The sequence below is a fragment of the Tenrec ecaudatus genome, chromosome 16 (assembly GCF_050624435.1).
Source record: "Tenrec ecaudatus isolate mTenEca1 chromosome 16, mTenEca1.hap1, whole genome shotgun sequence".
In the NCBI taxonomy this organism is placed as follows: Eukaryota; Metazoa; Chordata; class Mammalia; order Afrosoricida; family Tenrecidae; genus Tenrec; species Tenrec ecaudatus.
The window spans coordinates 93,916,173-93,933,091 of record NC_134545.1 but is presented as its reverse complement, the minus strand read 5'-3'; the positions used below and the strand labels follow the sequence as shown (position 1 = coordinate 93,933,091).

General features: G+C 39.7%; 1 protein-coding gene and 1 pseudogene across 3 annotated transcripts in view; one reads left to right on the top strand and one right to left on the bottom strand.

Moving 5' to 3' along the window:
* The window catches only part of ADD3 (adducin 3), a 133,360-nt gene that overhangs the window by 75,849 nt on the left and 40,592 nt on the right, over nucleotides 1-16,919 (bottom strand). The window lies entirely within an intron of this gene.
* On the top strand, nucleotides 9,506-12,502 carry LOC142428669 (glyceraldehyde-3-phosphate dehydrogenase-like; annotated as a pseudogene).

Here is a 16,919-nt window from a genome sequence, read left to right as displayed (position 1 = left end):
ATATTCTTGCATTGAGGGAGTACTTGAGTGGAAGCCCAATGTCCTTCTGCTACTTTAATACTAAACCTATAAATATATGCACATAGATCTATTTCCCTATCCTCATAAATATATTTGCATATGTACATGCCTATATTTAGGCCTCTATAAATGCCCTTTGCTCCTAGCTCTTTCCTCTATTTCCTTTGACTTTCCTCTTGTCCCATTATCATGCTGTCTTCATTTGGGTTTCAGTAATTCCTCTTGGTTACATTACCCTTGATCATGCCCTACCAGGCCTCCTATACCCTCCTCACCACCAATTTGGATCACTTGTTATTCCCTTGTCCCTGGGTTTGTTAACACCACTACCTTTCCCCCCACCTCCCCCTGGAACTGTCAGTCCCACTTTTTTCTCCTGCAGATTATTCATCCAGTCTATCTTACTTAGACAGACCTGCGGAGATAATAATATGCACAAAAACAAGACAGAGCAAAACCAAGCAACAATATACAACAAAATAACAACAAAAAACCAATGACAAAAAAAACCCCACAAAATAAAACACAACAAGAAAGGAAAGCTTGTAGTTAGTTCAAGGATTGTTTGCTGGCCTTTAGGAGTGTTTTCCAGTCTAGTCTGTTTGGGGTACCATGCTCTGGCCCCAAAGTCCACCTTCAGCATTCCCTGGGGACCTTGCCGCTCCATTCCCTTGCTGTTTCACTGCACCCCCTTAGTGTTTTGCCTCGGTGTGGAGGGATCAGATCGGGTGTCTCTGGTGTTGTCCCCTGTAGGGCTATGGGTCAGTGAGGGGCGTCATGTCTCATAGTGGAGCCGGCAATGTGGTCTTCTCTTGGACTGGCTGCTCTAATTGGGAACACCATCCTCACAGCCTGGTGGGCCAGGCTGTGCTCCACTCTCTCCTTCTCTCCCCCTTCATCTGCTCCCATGTGCTCTGATCAGATATGTCCCTCTCCTGGAGCTGCAGATTCAATGCCGTCCTTTGAAATAAATTCTTCTGGTAGGAGGGGCAGGTGTCCACTTAATAGTTGGGATTGGGGCTGGCCCCTCAGACCTCTCCAATGGTTTCCTACTCCACGCTGGCATTAAACTCGCTTTTAAAGGTAAATCTAAACACATTAGGATGGCGATTTAGAGAGAAAAAGAAACTTCCCTCTTTTATAGCAAGAGCTCACAACTTGGTGCCATCTCCTCTTTGGCTGGTTTGGTTCTCTGGAGACATTGCTAAATCCTCCCTCTTCAAAACCAAAACAGCTTCATAATCCAAGTTTTTGTAAGAATAACTTGAGCTCTCTTATATGTCAAATTGCTTACTTCTAACAAAAGCGAGATCAAATATAAGCAACCTATTATCGTTTTAACTGCTCATTCTCAAACAGATTTTTAAGGGTCAAATCAGTATACTAACATACTCTACTTCTTATCAACACATACAATGAATGTTTCCTTTGGGACAGCTTTAAGACTCTACCTTAATGCAGGGTGTGACTTAAGACTCCTTCCTTTGTTTTCCTTGGATGGTGTGTTACTTTAGAGAAACAAATCCACAGAAACTCATGTGTAAGAGACAGTTTTATAGAAAGGTTAAGCACGCATCAAGAAAACATCCCAACCCAGCACTGCCCAAGCCCACAAGTCCAACATTAACCCATATGTCCGACACCAATCCACAAAGTCCTCCTCCATCTCACAAAACACATGTCATGACACCAACTGCAGGAAGAAAGCCAAATCAGTGAACATGTAAGCATTCTCAGCGTTGGCAGGGGTCTCCACACGGCTGCTCCAGCACCCAGGGTTGCATCGGGGTAGGTCCACGCGGTTTCTCCTCGAGGATGTCTTGCAGGAAGTGAGCCTTGTCAGCTGAAGCAGGGAATTGGCTAAGGCAGCTGCAAGAGAACTGAGAACTAGAAAGGTAAGGCTCACGGAGCCATTTCTCTCTCCAACCTTCAATTAACCCCACATGTGTTTATCGGCCAGGTTGGCACAATAAACTTTATCTCAATCCACCCCTTGCCAACCTGTACATCATTCTTTAGCCTCACAATTGCAATTAAGTAACACCTACACCTTAATCCTATAATCCTGTGAATATGTTCCCACCTATGAAAGTTTGTAAGCCAATCACTTCATGCCTTTGTCCCCCAATTTTAGGTAACAATTTATACATCAACCCTGGGCTCTGAGGAGACAATCGTGTATTTTTCAACATGAAGAATCTTCATTCCAGTTGGAACCTTGCAAAGTCTGCATCCATAAGCAAAGTTAAATCAGGACAGGCCATCCATAAAGTCAGTAACAATATGCACCAGTTCAGATAGGGCATATATACTGGTAAACTGTACAATTCTAACACACATCACACACATGGAAAGCCATCCCTCTATATCATGACTAAGCCTTGGTAGAAGCACAACACAAAGCTCTGCTGTGACTTTTAGACATTTTTGGCTCTGGACTCTGCATTTGACTCACTTCTGCCTGACTTTCAGATTTGGGACTGAACAGCACCCACAATCATGTGAGACACTTTCTCAAAGTTTCATAAGTTTCGGTGGGATGATGGAGTAAATCACAGAACCTCATATGTGAGGGGATGCAGTCATGGGAATAGGGGCAGGGTGAGGAGGAGGAACTGGAGTAGAATAGCATCATGGAAGAGTGAGACATTTGGGACATTTTTAATCTCCAATTCCTTGGCACTCATCTGGTATTAATTCTTCTAAAAGAAATTACTACCACAGCAATCAATGTCAAAAATCAAAATATGTATGCACTGTTAAATGAACATCTAAGTTGCTCTCTAAACTTTCACCCAAGTCACAATTACAGTTTTTTCACTTAACATTTTGAAAATATTTCATGCTTTCAACTATATAAAAGATAGGTTTGTATTTCAACAGTGCAAAAGCAGGAGTCTCCAAAACTGAGTTCTACTTCAGGACGTAGCTTTGAATTTAACTGATAGCATGATTTTGACCTAATGACCCATGCTTTCTGGGCCTCAGTTTCCTCAACTGCAAATGAGGAAATGCAATGTTATTAGATGCCTTTGAGTTCCAACTCACAGCAACCTATGTACAACAGAATGAAACACTGCCTGGTCCTATTTCATCTTTACAATTGTTGTATTTGAGCTCACGGTTGCAGTCACTGTGTCAATCTATCTCATCAAGGGTTTCCTCTTTTTCACGACCCCTCTACTTTACCAAGTCAGGTATCATTCTCCGGGGACTGGTCCATCCAGATAACATGTCTAAAGGATATGAGATGAATTCCTGCCACTTTTGCTAATAAGGAACACTCTGGCTGTACTTATTTCAAAACAACTTCTTCTTCTGGTAGGCCAAAGTTTGTTCAATATTCTTTGCAAAAATCATAATTCAAATGCATCAATTCTTCTCTGATCTTTCATTTTCATTGTCCAGCTCTTGTATGCATGAGGGCCATTAGAAATACCATGGCACAAAGTGACATCTTTGCTTTTCAACACTCTAAAAAAGTCTTGTGCAGCAGATTTGTTCAATGCTACAATATGCCATTGGTTTCTTGACCACTCCTTCCACGAATTTTGACTCTAGATCTACGTAAAATGAAATCCTTGACACTTTTAATATATTTTCCAGTTATCATGATGTTGCTTATTGATCCAGTTATGAAGACTTTCATTTTCTTTACACTGAAGTGTAATTTATACTGAAAGAAGTCTTTGATTTCCATCAGTAAGGACTTCAAGTTCTCTTCAGCAATCAGAGTTGCCACAAGGTGCTTAAAGAGTCTTCCTCCAATCCTGGTGTCACACTCTTCAAAAAGTCCAGCTTCTCTGATTGTTTGCTCAGCATACAGATTGAAGAAATATGGTGAATGGGCCTGCACCTTTCCTGCATAGATACCCTCAAAAGATTTAACACATCATTCTATGATGAGTGGACTGAAGAAGGTATCTCACAATAGCAACTTATATGGAAGAATAGCCACATATGGATAACAACTGTATTAAAGAAACAGAAAATAGCCAATCCTTCATTAGCCAGTCCGTTTTTACAGCAGATCTCTGTGCAGATGGACATTCCTTACCCCTTTATTAGCACATGGATTTCAGTGTTGTACTCCAGCATTTGTGAGTTCTGTATGAAGACTATGCCATGGAGAAAATACAGTATACCTATTTGCCTTACTCCTTACAAAAGTACTTCACTCTATGCTTCCAAAAGAAAACTTAATTCCAATCAATCCTCTCATTTAGACTTCCTCAAGGCCAATTAGCATAAGAGGGGGGAGGGGAAGACTACCACTTTTCCAGGCTGTGCTACACCATTAGTAGATATCACTGGATAAGTCATTTCATAAGCTCCTACTCACTACAAATAGTGCAAGAAGACCACTGATGTTACCTTTGTCCACTCTGCTTATAGTTGGTGGTGCTGTTGGAAGAGCCTCACCACCAGACACACTGACTTCACCTTCCTAAATCAAACAACTCAAGAGGCTTAACCTCTTTTTACTTTTCATGTTAAAAACAAAAACCCACTTAGGAATAAATAAATAAGAACTCACTGCCACTGAGTTGATTCCTACTCGTAAGACAGAGGAGAACTGTTACCTAGAATTTCTAAGACTATAAATGTTTTACAGGTGCAGGCAGCCTCATCTTTCTCTCTCAGAGCAGCTGCTGAGCTAGAACTGCCAGCCCTGCAGTATAGCGGCTCAGTGCTGAATTCACTGCACAACCAAGACTCTTTAGGAGTGAAACCAAACCAAACTCACTGCCATCAAGTTGATTCCAACTCAAACAGGCACTACTACAACAGAGAGAACTCAGACTCAATGATGTCAAACACAGGTGAAAGAACTTTTCATTTGTGAGAATTCAGAGGGGCCTAAGGATCTCCTGCTCCACCTAGTACTCATGTCATTCTATCAAATTTACAGCAGCCTCAGACATGCTGAACTTGGAACCCTCCCTCCAAAGCAAAACATCAGTTGCCATTCTTTTATGTCATCAATGAAACATTCCATCTCAACTGAGATGATACTGAAAAGCATTTCCAAGCTATCTGTCCACGGCCAAGAAATCATTTTGTTTGGACGTGAGCGCTATACTAGAGTATTAGGCTCCCAGAGACACTGAAGTATACAATCCCAAGAAAGGGAAGAGATCTGGGGGGTAATATTGTTCAAGTGGTAATCAAAGATGTTTAGAGTGGTGAAATAAATATTCAAGCATGGAGAGTCATTCTAAGCTTGGCAAGAGAATAAATTGGTGAAAAGCTTAGACCATAGAGAAACCATTTAATTCTTTACGAAGGAATTGTGTGGTTTGTAAAAGAAACAGGAGACTGATTCAATTACAGCACTAGGCTAAAATGCCCAAGTTCTTTTGAGACCTTCTTTCCAGAATTTACTCAGGAGTTTTCTCCCTGTCACTCAGTTTTTGCAGCACACATACCCCATATTTAATTCACTCTCTGCCTACATTACAACCTAGTATTTAACCATTGTTCACACATTCACATCTGGGCAAATATCCAGCCACTTGCTCATCTAACACTGAAATAAACTTTATTAAGGAAGAAGCAAAACTAAATGAACAGAGGGAAAGAAAATTCATTTTCACACAAAAGCACAAGACACAGCTGTGATCTGTCAAGTTTACAGGGATATCTCCTAGCTGAAAGGCAAAGTTACAAGACTATCTCCTTAGCTGAACAGGAAACAGCCATCTAAAAAATAAAAATGTTCCCAAGCCCCAGCTCTAGTCACTTCACATTCCCAGCACACATTCACCCTTTGACCAGGACTGTGTAATACACCCATTCAAGATGTCTTGACAATTTGTCAGCAAGTCTGTAGATGACAAATGTTCTTAGATTTCACCGAATAATCTTTAATTATGAAGTCTTCAAATTAAAGAAAGCAATGTGAGACTAATATGCATTGGTTACACCACCTGAAGGTACAAGACCAAGACCAGGTTTGCCCTTGAGAAATCCATACCTACATGGATGCCCTTTTGTGCCTCCTTTGGGGAAGTTGCATCTGTAGTATCAAAAGATAACTCAACAACAGATTTTTCTTTCTTCTCTCTCAGAGAATTACTATGTAAATGAACAGACAAAAACACTCAACTGGGGTCTGAGGCAATCGAGGAAAAAAAAGAAAAACTTCAGAATGATGCCAACATGTGCACTGAGTTTATATGAAAAAGAACTGGAGACACAGAAAGAGATTAGTCAGTCCCAGGAGCTGGAAGCAGCATGTGCAAATAATACATCCTGGGGTTGATGTTAACAGAAGGAAGCCAGGTCCTTCCTACAGCTTATTTTAGAAAGGAGTTTATAGTGGAATCTTTACTAAAGGTTCTGATTCGAGAGGTTTCCAGGTGCATCAGCAGGACATATTCCAAACAGTAGTCCCGCATACATAAAGAAGAAAGACTCCAAACAAAGGAAACAGTGATATGGCTCAAATGGGTGTGTTTGGGTTGGAGAGAGGAAGTGGTTAAGCATTTCTACCCAGAAAACACTATAGAATTACTTTCAAAATAATACCCCTTTCAATATCTTTTGATTCCCAGCTTACCTCTTAAGTCAAAGCAGAGCACTGCAGTAGTGCCACAATCCTTACACAGTACCATCACCATGGGTCTGGTACACAAAAACAGAACTAATTCTCACACAGGAAGTCACCATCTTGTCAACTGCACGGTACACATTAGAAATGAAAAGTTTAGCTGTATTTCTTTTTAAAAAGCAAGAAAAGAACACATGGGAAAGAGAGAAGGAGTTCTTTGGGATATCTTGCCTTCTCCCACAGTAGGCTCCATAGTGTATTAACAGCTGGGAAATTTCTGTTTCACAGGAAAATAATGACTTCTTGGTTCACATTAAAGTGGAAATGACACAAACTGACCGCATCACATAGAAAATGGTGTTTCCTGAAGGAAGAGACAGAGCAATGCTTTCACTTTATTTTTTTTAAACAGCACACACAAACAACAAAGGAAGAGCAAAATACACGCACCCAGCAGAAACAAATCTTTTGCAAGAGATAAAAAGGGGAAAATGCTACATCAAGGAAATGTTCCAGGCAGGGACTAGTTTCGGTGGGAAAATAATTTTGTCCCAAGGGGGGGTCATCTGAAGTGCATACACGCTGAAAGGGAATGATAAGAACATATTTCCACTGTACACCACTCAGGGATGTTTATCTGTAAGTTTCAAAGATGAATATCTAGGTTCAATTTTTCCTCCACATACACAAATATGATCAATTCATTACTAACTCCTCTACAGCTCTTATAAACCAAACTAAATCCAAACCAGTTGCCACTGAGTGGCTTGTGACGCAGTGACCTGTGGGACACAGTAGTATGGACACACTGTTCCATAGGATGTCCAAGGCAGTACTGTACATTTTTGCAGAAGCAGCCAGTCACACCTTTCTCCCACAGGGAAGCTGGTGGGTTCAAGCAACATGATCTTTGGTTAGCAGCTGAATATTTAACTATTGCACCACCAGGACTCCTTAGAGTTCAGGTGATTTCAAAAAATAGATGTGCAAATGGTTTATGCTTTAAATAACATTAATTCATATATATATTTCTATATATGCTCCTGATTCAGCAAAAAAAAAAAACCCCCAAAACCAACCCGATTCTTTGGGTACCTACAAAGTGTCAGCTATCATTCTCCATGTTGGGGGACACATTGCAGGACCAACTCCTAATACTCAATGAGCCTATGTTATTCACAATCCCGATGTTTCATTTTAAAATTTCCTTTGTCTATGGTTTTCTTTTACTGACAAGCAGTAGTTTTAAAATTACTGCAAGCCCACAGGGCGCTTACACAACAACAAACAAAACAATACCATTCGCAACAGTCCTAGGAATGGATCACAAACATCAGTGTCTTTTTTAAGCTCTCTTGACACCAAATAACAGTTGGTCTTGAGACCCAATGAACCAGATCACTGGTTTCCAACTTCTAGTCTTCAAGGAAATGAAGAACTAAAACAAAAAACCAACAACAAGAAATAGGCTCCTGTAGGGTGAGAGTTTGTCTCACATACTTTGGACATGTCATCCGGAGAAACCATTCCCTGGAAAAGAACATCATGCTTGGTAAAGTAAGGGAACAGCAAAAAAGAGGAAGATCCTAGACAAAATGAATTGACATGGTGACTGCAACAGTGCACTCACACATAGGACCGATTGTGAGAAGCAAGATCGGGCAGCATTTTTGTTCTGTTGTATATAGGGCCATGAGTTGAAACTGACTCTACAGCATCTAGCAACAACAGCAACATATTCTCCCAACCCTACCAACCAAAAGTAATAAGGCTCATTGAGGGTACAGGACAATTTTCCTAGGGGATAGGAGAGATCCATTTGCTATCCATAATTCCGTAACAGCACGTGCCCCTTGCCCTTTCTAGGACAAGCCTTGCATTGCAGCAAAGGTCTGCAGGTTTGCCATTTCGACCTCCTGCTTGAGCACCCAGGCATGGTAACAGGGAAGAGAGTGGGCATCTTGGGACATACTGGTGCACATGAAGCACACAGGGGTGCTTCTATGATACGATGGCCATAGCATTTGAGTGATTATTTTTAAAGTTCTACTTATTTTATTACATTTTTAGCTGTAGGATGAAAAAGTCACACTGATGTCCAAATTAACCAGAAATGGTTACACACAATTACTCAAATATATGCTTCAGGAAATTAAAATATTCTCAAATCAAGGGATTCAGATTTTCAACATGAAGAACATCAGCAAGATCATTATGAAATACCCCAAGCCAAAGGTTAAGCATTAGTAATCCTAATGTAGAATGAAAAGAAACAGACCAAAAGCAAGCAAAGGTCCTTTAAAAAGCAGTAGTCCCTTTAAGTCCCATATTTCCATGTAAGAGTTTAACAAGGCAATTTCAATCATCTACTATTAAGAGCAAAACGAAACAACTGGTTTTCCTCATGGAAAAGCGTTCTGTAACTTTAAATATATCATTAAAAACAACAAAGTTGATTCATAAAATTATAAAGACAAACTCCTATTCTTGACCTACAGGTATCTTTCTTCAGAATGTGCTAAATGGTAACTTAAAAGTGAAATCCAGCACATCTGTCACTCCTTAGTTTATAGACTCTAAGCTCTTCCAGTCCAATTAAGCCTCCGTCCATCAGATTTTATTACCAAATCATTCACTCATGACACTGATCCCTTCCTTGTTCTTTTGATCTCTGGGCTAGGTCATTATGTGTTTCTCAATATTTATTACATGTGTTGCAACACCACTATATTCCGGTTTTAGTATATAGCTTTTCTCTTAGAAGTTAGTGGTCTAAATATTTTAATTATATTCCATTACTATATCCCAAGAACAAAATTAGTAATAGTATATTACATGATTTAAAACAATCTAAAAGGAACATCATACACAAATGAATCTGCAGATGCATATAACCATTCATTATAGTATACTGTCTGCTAGTCAAACATCATGGTGATGTTTACACGTATGATGTTTGTATGCACAAATCCCAAAGCATACCTTCCAAGTTTTCAAGATACCTTTCTCTAGTGTAGGAAGAGAGTGACAAAAAGATCTATGGATGCAACACAAAAACACTTCCCTGTCAGTGAAAATGCTTTACTGCATCTTTTCAAAGGAAGGCGAATTTTCTGGAGCAACAAAGAGGGAAAGTTATTGGCAATTACTTTTGGTGAACAATATATTCAATTTAGAGAAAGGTTGTCATGTATACCCAAATTTAAGAAGTGTGGGGTAGATTGGAAGAGAAGGGTTCAAGAAAGGGAGAATAAGACTTGAGGGGAGAACATCTGGGTGTCGTAGGTTTCTCAAGAAATATACTGTGGCACTATCGTCAGACTCCACCCTACTAATCAGCAAAGGCATCAAAATATTTTGCAGCAAAAAGAACTCTTGAGGAAATCATTGTAACTGTTAATAACCTAGTGTTTCCTTATACTCCTGACCACAGGAATCCAAACAACTTTCTAATAAAGACAAGGATTTGTAAAGGAACAAACTAACTCTAACGATGTCGTCTTCCCACTAGTAAAGGTACTGCTCAAATAAAATAGTACCTTGGGAGGCTGATGACCAGTCAAAAGAAACAAGTCTTTTGCCCTACATAACAGCGAGGGGACTTCTGGGGAAAGTGAACTACAAAGTAAATTTATCAAATTTTACTAGGGATCTTAGACTCTAAAGTGATGCCACTAGTGTCCAATTCAATCCTTATTTGAATCTAGTCAGTGTTGAATTCATGAAAAGAGGGGTTTGTCCATTTTCTATTTCCTTCTGTTAACTCTAGGACGGAGCAAATTAACACTAAATTACACAACTAATATTTCACTTTCTACTCCAAATTCAGAAGCAGTCTGAATTCACCAGCTGCTCTATGATAGGAGATGTGGCCTTCTACTCCATAAACACAATCTTGGAAACCCACAAAGGTAGTTCTATCCTGTCCTGTAGAGTCACTACAAGGTGGAATTCACTCGATGGCAACAAGTTTGGTTTTGAGTTTATTCCAAATTCAAGGAGCTTTTATGGTACAGTGGTTAAGTGCTCAGCTGCTAAATATGAGGTCAGTGGTTCAAATTCACCAACTGCTCCTCAGGAAAATGATGAGGCCGTCTTCTATAAAGATTCTAGGCTTAGAAAGTCTACGGAGCAATCCTACTAAGTACTATAGGGTCACTATGATTCTAAATGAGTATGGTTTGGATTACTCACATTCAAGGATTTTGTAAAATATTCCTTATCTTTCCCACTCATCAGCAATAGTATTTTCCTATTTTAAAACCTTCATTGATCTGAACTATCTGAACTACATGGTCTACAATTCAGACGTCCTTAAACTACGGCCCAGGGGCCACATGCGGCCCGCCGAGGACATCCATCTGGCCCGCTGGGTGTTTTTTGCCCCGTTTACTTATTTATTTATTTACTTCAAAATAAGATATGTGCAGTGTGCAGAGGAATTTGTTCATAGTGTTTTCTCTTAAAAAAAAAAACAACTCTAGTCCGGCCCTCCAACGGGTGTGAGGGACAGTGAACTGGCCCCTGTTTAAAAAGGTTGAGGACCCCTGGACATGTTTCAGTATGATTCCACCCACGACAAGTTCAATGGCACCATCAAGGCTGAGATCAGGAAGCTTATGGTCAATGGGAAGGCCATCTCCATCTTCCAGGAGCGAGATCCCACCAAGTGGGGTGAGACTGGTGATGAGTATGTTGTAAAGTCCACTGGTATCTTTACAACCCTAGAGAAGGCTGGGGCTCTCTTGAAGGGCGGTGCCTAAAGAGAAATCATCTCTTCCCCTTCAGTTGATGCCCCCATGTTTGTGATGGGCGTGAACCACGAGAAGTATGACAACTCCCTCAAGATTGTCAGCAATGCCTCCTGCACCACCAGCTGCTTGGTCCCCTGGCCAAGATCACCCATGAAAATTTCGGCATCATGGAAGGACTCATGACCACAGCCCACATCATCACTGCCACCCAGAAGACTGTGGATGGCCTGTGTTAGTGTAGAGAAACAAATCCACAGAAACTCATGTATAAGAGACAGTTTTATATAAAGGGTAAATACACATCAAGAAACCATCCCAACTCAGTGCTGCCCAAACCCACAAGTCCAACATTAACCCATATGTCCGACATCAATCCACAAAACACACGCCATGACGCCGACTGCAGGAGGAAAACTGAATCAGTGAACATGCAAGCATCTCAGCACTGGCAGGGGTCTCCACGCGGGTGCTCCAGCACCCAGCTGCATCGGGGTAGGTCCATGCGGTTTCTCCTCGGGGATGTCTTACAGGAAGTGAGCCTTGCCAGCTGAAGCAGGGAACTGGCTAAGGCAGCTGCAACCTGGTCTGACTATCACAAAGCAAGAGACCCTAGAACTAGAAAGGCGAGGCTCACCGAGCTAGTTATCTCTCCACCCTTCAATTAACCCCACATGTGTTTATCGGCCAGTTTGGCACAATCAACTTTAACTATCTCATGGTCCCTCTGGCAAACTCTGGCCTGACAACCGTGCGGCTGCCCAGAACATAATCCCCGCATCTACTGGCACTGCCCAGGCTGTGGGCAAGGTTATCCCAGAGCTGAATGGGAAACTCACTGGCATGGCCTTCCAAGTCCCCACCCCCAATGTGTCCATCGTGGATCTCACCGGCCATTTGGAGAAAGCTGCCGACCGAGTATGATGACATGAGGGTGGTGAAGCAGGCGTCCAATGGTCCCCTAAAGGACATCCTGGGCTACACTGAGGACCAGGTTGTCTCCTGTGACTTCAACAGTGACACCCACTCTTCCACCTTTGATGCTGGGGTTGGCATTGCCCTCAACAACCACTCTGTCAAGCTCATTTCCTGGTATGACAATGAATTTGGCTACAGCAACAGAGTGGTGGACCAAGGAGTAAAAGCCCCCCTCTTGGACCACCAGCCCCAGCAATAGCACTAGAGGAAGAGGCCCTCAGCTGCTGGGGAGTCTTTGCCCCCAACCCACTGAGAATATTCCATCCAGACCCCCTAAAGAAAGGGGAGGGGCTTAGAGAGCCCAACCTTGTCATGCACCATAAATAAAGTACACTGTAACACCCCCTCCCCCCCAAAAGATAACTTGTTGCCATCAAGTCAGTTCTGACCCATGGCACCCTCTGGTCTATAAAGTTTCCAAGACAGCAAATATTTTCTGGCACAGATTGTCTCATCTTCCTCCTGAGGAGCAGCTGGTGAGTTTGAGCAGCTAACTGAAAGTGTGCCATCAACTCACCACTGTACCACCACGTCTCTGTACCACCACGTCTCTGTACCACCACGTCTCTGTACCACCACACGTCTCCTCCTTCGGCTGAGCTGCCCTCTTTAAAACACTGTCAATTCTCAATATAAAAGGTCTAGATTAATTCTCTTAATCCTTAATAGTTCTCACATTTCCCTGCTTTTCATAAATATTATTGTACACGTATGAAACTAATCATTAAGGAAGCCAGTTAATTAAAAATATACTATTTAAACCAAGAATAGAAAGTTTGCAAATGGAACTTGGTGACTCTGGTATACAATTTTATTCATGAAACTAAGAATTATATATGCTTGAGGATCATGAGAATTCATTTCAAATTATGTCAGCTTAAGGATTCAGGTTCCCATCTCATAACACTAAACCTTGGAGCAAGAGGAGGGTGACAGTGAAGCAGTTACTAAGAATATTTGGAATTATGGTATGAATTTGGATTAATGTCTTTGCTGATTTACAAAATTCTTCTGAAACTCAATGGGCTTTGGGCCATAAACTCACATATCATGTAGGCTATCACAGGCACTACATTAGTCTGCATGTTTAGCTATGCCAAAAGATTTCATAGTGGTTAGCATGGTTTTACAGCAAGTGCTCTATTTCACAATTCCTGTCTCATTCCATTAAAAAAAACTGGCATGATGGGCTTTTGTCATCTAATAAAATAAAATATGCTGTGCACACAAGTGTAGATTAGAAGAAGATTATGGAATTCCTTGTATCTGCACAGTGCTTCTCAGTTTCAGATCTCTCACTTCATTTTATGCTCAAAACAGCTTTGTAAACTTGTATCTCCATTTCATAGACTGAGAGAAGTTAAGGAATTTCTTGAAGACACAGAGTTAGTAAGCAGTAGAGGTAATGCTGAAATCCAAGTCTTCTGACGCCTGTCTCTTGTTGTTAGACAGCTGAGCTACTTCATTTACTAAAACTTTCCATTCGTCTATTCTCTTTTTTATATCTGGACTTTTCTTAGTCTCATAACATGAAAAGTCAAGAAAAATTATTAATACTGTAAATAATTATCAAAGATTTTGAACCTTTGATAACATCATTATGCTGATATTGTATGTTGTAAAATTTGGCAACCAATATTTCCCATCGACTATGAAATATATTTCCCAAGAAATGTTTAGTATCACTCAAATTTTGAAAGTAAACATAATAGTGATAAGCAACTAAGTGTTCTTTTGTGTAAAGACACTGATTTGCTACTATTTTCCATGTTGTTTTCACAGTGCCAAAATAATTACATTCAGTAATTCAATCAAATATGGTAGATCATCTAAGTGGATATTTTATCACCATGGCTTAATCCTATTTCTTTTCCTACTATTTCATCCAGTTTGAAGCCACGCCAATCAAGAAAAATTTTCATCAGATTTTAATAGTGATTTTTCTTGATTGACATGACTTAAGATGCCAAACATGATGATAAACATTTTATGTGGCCTTGACAGATTGGCTCAAGGGATTCCAGAGAGTTGATTGGTAGTCCCAGAATCCAGGAATTCTTTTCTATCTTCAGTACTCTATCCAAGTAATATCAGCATTATCTGAAAGCACTAAAATATTTTGGGACTAGGTAATACTGCTCTTAATCTTTACACTAACTATATTCTTGGTCTCTGCAACTATTTTTCTAAGAGTAAAACAGACCATGTTCCCAAACTAAATCAGAATTTGGCAAGTACTTGTTCTTATATTTTATATCTATACTTTATATCTTATATCTGTATTTTCTCAGCATATGTACAGAAAACACTCTCATTGAACACTTTAAAAACAATAATATTAACTGATATTCTGATCTGTGACTTAATTTTAAATAGTAACAATGGGCATTTTACTCTGAGCTACAGAGAATTATCTCATTCTTAAACATTACAATTCATCATGTTGCTATATTCTTTCTCCCTTGTTTATTATTTTTTAAATTGTTGCTATAAACTCTGCTGTATTAAATATTGTTCTACACATAACTGTGTGCATTTTATCAAAGTAAAATGGTACAATAAATTTCTAGCTTAAGGGGTAGGCACATTAATTTTTGACAAATTATCTTCCATGGAAGTTGAACCTGTTAGAACTCACATTACCACTGTCTACAATTGACTTATAGCTTCATTTAAAATTTCTATTTTAAGGCTCACTCTCACCTATATAATTGATGAGAATAATCAGTACTCTTCAAGGAAAATGAATTGGTAGTTCTATTAAATTAGACTACTGATGGTCAGTGAAGGTTCTTAAAACTGCATTTTCTGTTTCTGAGTTAAAAACAAATAAAAAACAAAAAAACATACATTCCAATAGAGTATTAATAAAGATTCAGACATAAAATTAATTTTAACATTTAACAGTAGCCATATATAATTCAGGTAATTTCTAAAAGCAATAATCAACCAATAGATACTCCAAATAGATTAAAAAGTAAAAAATATATCTCATCATTTGCCACAAAAAAAGAAATATACACATTTAGCCCCAGAAACTGACATGGTTTAAATTGATCTAGTTTAAAGAGTATCCAAGAACATTCTCCAGCAAATGAAAAAAAGTGTTTGTTTTTTTAATTTCAATTGTTTAAAATGTCAAAAACTACTATGGTAAATTGTTGAGTTTTCTCTCTTTCCCCCTTCTGCTTCTATCTTCAGCTCTCAGCCATCTGGATTGTATTACTGTACTACTGGGAAGTTAAATTTGCTCACTAACAAAAAGTAAAAGCTTTATCTTTCCTATTGTGCTTATTATACAGCTATTCCCATGTGCTGTCTTCATTTTCTAAATTAGGTTATTTTGTCCTCCTCTAGATACATTCTTGAGGGCCTCATTATTATTTATACTTTCCCACAATATGCTATATTTCCTCACAGTCCAGTTGTCCCTGTACTACATTTAAATTGTGGTTTCTTTAAGCACTAAGGAAATTACTTTCCTTCAATCTTCAAAGTAACCCTTTCTCTGATAAGCCTTAGTCCTTTTCATTTGAATCACTATCAAGGTCTTTACCATCAGATATATAACCTCTGAACTGGCTTTTAGGCTTAGGAAAAACAACAACAACTATGTATTCGTGCATTCAGTATAAGCTATTTTGTACAAGCTATTTGTCCAAATAAAGACAACCTGGTGGCTCAGCACTCAGCCACTAACAAAAGGGTAACCACCAGCCACTCCTTGGGAGATGATCTTGCAGTTTGCTTATGAAAAGATGCTTACTGTAATGGGGCTGATTCTGACTCATAGTAACCCTCTGTGGGTTTTAGTGTATTTAAGTTCTTTTAAAACTTAGTTATACTCAATAATACCGACACATGATAAAAAATTCAAAGGTATTAATAAAGTTAAAAATGTGTAAAACAATCTACACACAATGAAGTAAATCTTCCTGTCATCCTTGACCCTCTTTCCAGAAGCAATCTGCAGGTTTCTTAGGACTCTTTACGCATGTCTCCTCCCACTGTTTTCACAAACACCCTAAAGGCTGCCTGCTCTGCTCCATCATTCTTTGTCTCACTTACTCATAGACTTTGTTGTTCATTGACTTCAGGACTTAGAGATCTATCCAGTTGATGTTTAAAAGGATGCACAGTATTCTACTTTATGGCTATATTATTATTTAATGAATCTCCTATTAGATTTTTTTCTTTGTTATATTGCTGCATTGGTATCCTTGAATTGCTATCTTCACACACGTTTGCTAGCATAGCTGTAAAATAAATCCCCAGAAGTGGGGTTGTCCATATAATGCTAACTACTGATAGTGTCCAACTGCTCTCCAAAGAGGATGTGCCGTTTATACGCCCACTGGAGTATGTTGTCACTGTTGTTTGGTGCAACTGAGTCAGAATGCCAACTGAAAAGTGAGTAAAGAAGTCCACCTTCAGAGTGGAGACCCAAGGCCCAAGTGTCGACCAATGGAGATCCCCTCATAGAGGGGTTTAGGAGAGGAGATGGGTTAATTAGGGTGTGAGGTAGTATCGATGAAGAACACAGCTTTCCCCCGGATCCTGGATGCTTCCTCCCCCCAACTACCATGATCCGAATTCTACCTTGCAGGGCTGGATAG